The sequence below is a fragment of the Suricata suricatta genome, chromosome 1 (genome assembly GCF_006229205.1).
Source record: "Suricata suricatta isolate VVHF042 chromosome 1, meerkat_22Aug2017_6uvM2_HiC, whole genome shotgun sequence".
Classification (NCBI taxonomy): Eukaryota; Metazoa; Chordata; class Mammalia; order Carnivora; family Herpestidae; genus Suricata; species Suricata suricatta.
Window position 1 is genome coordinate 122,335,879 of NC_043700.1, and position 5,954 is coordinate 122,341,832.

Sequence of the window (5,954 nt, forward strand, 5' to 3'; positions counted from 1 at the left end):
AGCACATAATTTCCTGAGACTAGTAAGAACTAGGTATTTAAAAAACTGAAAATGATAGGGATGCCTGGGTGGCTAAGTCAGTTGAGCGTCCAGCTTCTGCTCAGGTCATGATCTGGTGGTCAGTGGGTTCGAGCCCCGCATCAGGCTCTGTGCTGACAGCTAGCTCAGAGCCTGGAGCCTGTCTTCGGATTCTATGTCTCCCTCTCTCTCTCTCTCTGACCCTCCCCTGCTCATGCTGTCTCTCAAAAATAAATAATAAAAACATTAAAACCATTAAAAAATAAAAACAAAAAACTGAAAATTATAATCCTCAAAGTCATACATATTATCCAGAAGGCTACAGCAGATAACTATTATTTTTCTCAGCTAGCATCTAATTATCCTTCATGAAACCATATTCCAGTTTCCTTCTGAGGGAAAACATCCTTTCTCACATTTCATTCAATACATTTTGTGGAATTCACTTACACTTTCAGGACTACCATTTTGTTAAACACTGTGATTGGTTCATTGGTGTACATTTATGCTACCAGAACCAAAAGTACACCCTCAGCCTTCTGCCTTCGATACCGGAGGGGGAAAAAAAAAGTAGTACTTGCCCTTGAACTGAAATCGGAAGGATGTGGGGTGTTTCACCTACTGCTGCTATGTTGTTACCACGCAAAGCCAGAGACTGGAGTCTAACACAGCAAAAAACAGAGCCAATACATTAAGAGACGCCAAACATTGAGAGCTCTGTTTACTCCTAAATACAGCTGCCTCAAGTCAGCCTTACTCCCAACATTACTCCTATTAAGCAGCTAGGAGTTGGCTTTCTCTCACAGAAAAATTTGATTCAGAAACAAAACTTCCTAAATCATCCAAAAAAGAAATCGTTTATTCTATATACAAATAATTGTAATTAATTAATTAATACATTCATTAATTTAATTTAATATTTGCTACCTATTCATTAGATGTCTGGCAATATGGCAAGTGCTAAAACCTGATTTCGAATCCATTTTGAATGATTTTATCTTGCATTAAGACATCAAGCCTTCTTAAAGCAAAGATGTACTTGCCTGGTATAATTTTAAGTTACCTATACGAAAATAATTTTAGTGTTGAAATAGAATTCTGTAGGTTGGGATATTTATAGAAGCCTCGTAGATAAATGTTATTGTTCTTTAGTCATGTTTGATACAATAACACTCTGTCAGATATCTCCATAAAACGTCTCATTACATGGAAACATCAAAAAATTAGTCATGAGTTAATACAATATTTTCAGGACTGATTGATTGACTAGATAGATTCCTTAAAAACAAACAAAACAAAAATATAGGAATAATATCTTAGGGTACAATGAATAAATTGTTGATTAGGTAAAGCATAGACTCAAAAAATACTTAGGCTTAATATCTAGCTTTAACAGTTATAATATTATGACTTTGTTGAATTTCTTAACCTTTTAAGATATTATTCTCTCATTTGCAATCCATTTGTATGGATTTTGTAAGGATGTAAGTTATAAGGAATATATAGCATGTAGCATATGACTTGATAAATAGTTATCCAATAAATACTTTTTAAATTATTATCAAAATAATGTAATATAAGAATAAGATAGGTTGGGAGGTTTGGGAGAAAAAACCAAACATTGAAATAAAAAATAACATGGCTTAATTTTTCTCATTATTTCAGTAATTTTTCAATGATTTTATACATGAACACTTATTATATTTTTTCTTTTTTTGAAATACAGCCCATTTTTTACTCAAATTCTCCCAAATTTATACTCAGTATGTTAATTGCTTCTGGAATGTATGTCATTCTTTATATAATTTTATTATTTCATCTTTATTTTATAGTTTTTTCATCTTGTCTTTCTACAGATCTTCAACAGAATCCAGAGTCCTGAGTTGCCCATTTAGGAGCCTCTGATCTACTAGTCTGATTAAGCTTCTTCTCAATATTCATGGCCAACATCTGGCTTCTAAATAAAAGCCTTTTGGTCTTTTCAATCACTTGCTGATTGGGTAAGACTGCATTATTACCCATAACCACATGACCTAATATAGAATCAATCTTGGGATCCAATCTAGCATTTCTAACCAAATTTACAACCTCTCTTTCTTCTGCTGGAGTCACGTATCTTCTGGAGTTTGTCTACCAATATATTAATGATGATATACTGGTAGATACAACAAAAAGTCTCAAATATGAAGAGACAAGCATTTTCAATGAAATCCTCAAGACAAGCCACCAAGAAGCCAATCACAAGTCTTGATTCACACCGCCTCAGCTTTTTCTGAGCCCCATCAAAGTCAAAGTTAACATGCAAGCAGGCATTCAACAAATTCTGTAATTCAGCCTTTATAGGTGTAAGACTCCTATTGAATAACTTTAACCAGATCTTTTAGCACCTGTTGGCATTTTCAAACATCTTTGCTCTCATGACTGTAGTCAAACAGCACTGAGTACGTGGACGCATTGTCTGAATTGCATTAATATACTATGGCTGGTAAAGGAAGAGATCAGCAATGTTATCATACCCTTTGGGTGGTTGGAGAAAACAAAGACCAGTGAATGAGCCACTGGATGAGTTCACTGTTGAAGAAACTCACGTGGGGGAACTCACAGAATTATATTCTCTGGTCTCTTTTAATCATGTAAGATCTTCCATAGCTGCATCCCAATTCTGCATTACAATCTCAAAGGTGAGTTTTCCCCAGAGTGAATTCAAACCATTTCTATCAGTTGCTGGAACCAACATTCTAAAGAAGTAAAGATATTCTGCTGCTCCAGAGTAATGCCCACATTCATATAAGAATTTTGCATACCTGTAGAGTGTATTCCTGTCTAAAACCAAGCTTGTCCACCACGTAGTCAAACAGCGTCCAACCATCTCTGATTGACTGCATCTGCCTTGTAATTTCTGGATCTTCAAACATCTTCACAACTGATTCTGTTTCTGCCCAAAGCTATTTCAGTTGTGCAATAACTATGGTTCCTTTTTCTCTCAAAGCATGTGGAATATCATCCAAATAATGGTTTTTGTATACATCCATAGCAAAGTCTACCACGCTGGTATCACTAAGAAGATCCAATTTTCTTGTAATAATTCTTTTTCATTATATACCTCTTTTGTGGAGGGAAACTCGAGCCGTGGAAAGACTAGATGCTTGTCCAAAATGCGTGTGATGCGAGTAATCAAGTCATATTCCACCATTTTGCCAAGGAAAGAGGCATTTTATATTATTTCTTTAAAAATTTAGAGATTAAAAACTTGGCACCTTTCATAAAATATTTAGAACTATCGTAAATTTGAGAAAATGCAACTATATAGAAGTCAGTTTATAACAGATTATTTCTTTGCTATTGCCTTTTCTTGATATGATCTTGTTAAGTATGACATACAAGAAACTTATTATATTACCTAAGCTATGAAGCTCTGATAGAGTCCAAAAGTCAAAAAAAAATTTAGAAGATAGTTCTCAAACTCATTTTATGATATTATGGGGAAATCAGAGGAAAAATTGAATGGTAAATAAATAGTAATCTTCAAGTAAATGCAACATTTTTGGTCAAAATGCCTGTTTTTCAAAAGACTACTAAGTGGCATTTAGAAGTTTATGCTTTCTTAGGAGAGATAAGAATTTATATTTAAAAGAAAAGTACATTAGCCTATAGACATCACAGGGGATTTTGATGGATCCCAGTTTTCTCAGCTTTACTTTTGGGAATACGCAGATAACATTTAACCAGAGAAACAGTGAATCCACATTAGCTGGTTCCAACTTCGATCTGAAGTATTTTGTGCAATTTAATGTGCAGCATTTGTTCTAATTCTTACCTACAAACAAGTTACTGTATGTAAACTTAGATTTTAAGTGAGTTTTAGCTTATATGACATAATTACATTTTGATATCTTAATTTAAAGCACTTTAAGAGATTTTAAAACTTGTGCTTCCTTCTTAGTTCTATCTATTAATTATAATAGGTCAAGTTGTTTATGTAATCATTTATCTTGCTATTTTTACTGCCCTCACCTATTTTTTAAAAAATATCACATGATGACACTTGAACTTTAATTCTTCTAGAATTGCAGAGTTGTTTTCTTAACTCCCAAAGTTATGCCCCAAAGGAAAGTTCTGGGCCTTTATGATATGCCTTAAAGAATCTGAAATAGAATGATTTTCAGTGCATATTGCTGTACCCTCCTTCATGAGGCTAGGGCATGCCTTACATAGGAGATTCCCCCTATGCTTTGCAGCATTGTCATTAATAAAACTCTTATATTCTCAAGTTTGTAATAAGTGTTATAATGTAATGGCAGACAGCACAGCCATGGCTGCAAGGCTGCTAGGGAAGTCTAGGCTGGAATGAAAGAATGTACAGACACGATCTGGGGAGATTTAAAAACTCATCTAGATAACAAGATTATCTACCTACAGAGTGGAGCCATCATTCAATCCAAGGGGGCTAAACAACCTTTAATCTAATCAAGGCTATTCTCAAGGGGTTTATGGGGATAGAAGGACAAAGCCATTAGGTTTGGTTAGGTGCTTACAAGACTGGATCTAAAATATTGAAAATATTGTTTTCCCTCACTCCACATCTCCCTGCTATGTAATCTAAATCCATACTAAAACAAAACTTTAAATAAATATAATGCAGTCTTTAAAATGTACTAGGTCTCCCATCATGACTTACTTTTTAATATAAACCCCTCATATATTGGTAACTAATCTTCTCCCAGAGATTTTTGAAAAACATATCCCTAGGTCTTGAGAGCATCTGTGTTTACAGATTTTATAATTGAGGAGGAAAAGCCTGTAGGAACAGAACAAGATGGTTTCATCCAGGTTCACCTGGCTAGAGCTTATTATCCAGACAGACCCAGAAAGAAGCCAGAACAGGAATGAGGAACAACAAACCAGTCACAGTCATCAGGAGTGAGATGAAACGGTAGCCCCAAGTTCACAACATGAAAAAGGACTGGACATTAAAACATAAAAACAAAACGGATTATTTTCAAACATACATCTTAAAGGGGCAGGCTGTCTAATATACTTCTAATTTTGATTAAGGAACTAGAGAGGGCTGATTCTGTCATTGCCTTAGTAACAAAAGGTAGTTCGACAAGACTTGACACAGTGAAGAAAACATGTTCCTTTTGTATATTACTTGGCTTCAATGTCTGTGTGTTAAATTAGGAAACTTTACAGTGGATATTTGTGTATTAGGAATAAGCACTATCATTCAAACATCCATTCAGTTCAAATAAATTCCTTTAAAAACATTTGTCTTAAATTTTCAAAAAAGAGAGACTAACTCTCTCCTCTTAACATCATTACAATAGCATCAGCAATCTAAACTTGACTTTTCCTTAAAATGGAACACATTTTATAATTGTTGAAAAACTATCTCTTGTGATGAATTGTAATTACTCTGATCATTAGTGTAATTATATAACAATTTCTATTAAAAAGGTACTACAACTTACTCTGTTTTAAATCTAGTCCATATGTACTTTATTTAAATTTTTTAAATAAGGGGATGCATCCATATCGTTAATAAAGGAAGGTGTTCAATATATTACTTAACAATTGAAACAACACAAATTACTACATTACCCAGCCACTAATAGTTTTCTTTGAGGGTAGAAATTTAGAGCTCAGTCAAGTTTAACATTATGTTTCTGTAAATTTGAAGGCAGATATTAATTTCAATAATATAGTAATATTTTTATGAAAATATAAGTCTAGAATCCTTATTCCATCTTAATTAGAGTACTCTCTAATTACAGAAAATGTAGTTATTATTCAACTAATACTGACAATCTATTTGAAATCCATATGGTGATAACAATCAGCTTAGGCATTAACCCCTTTATGTCATGCCATTTTTTTAAGTTTATTTGTATATTTTGAGAGAAGCAGAGACAGTATGAGCAGAGGAGAGGGAGAGG

General features: G+C 33.7%; 1 pseudogene; it reads right to left on the reverse strand.

Annotated features, from left to right (window-relative positions):
* Positions 1–1,878: 1,878 nt before the first annotated feature.
* LOC115301588 lies at positions 1,879–3,211 on the reverse strand (annotated as a pseudogene).
* Positions 3,212–5,954: the final 2,743 nt, after the last annotated feature.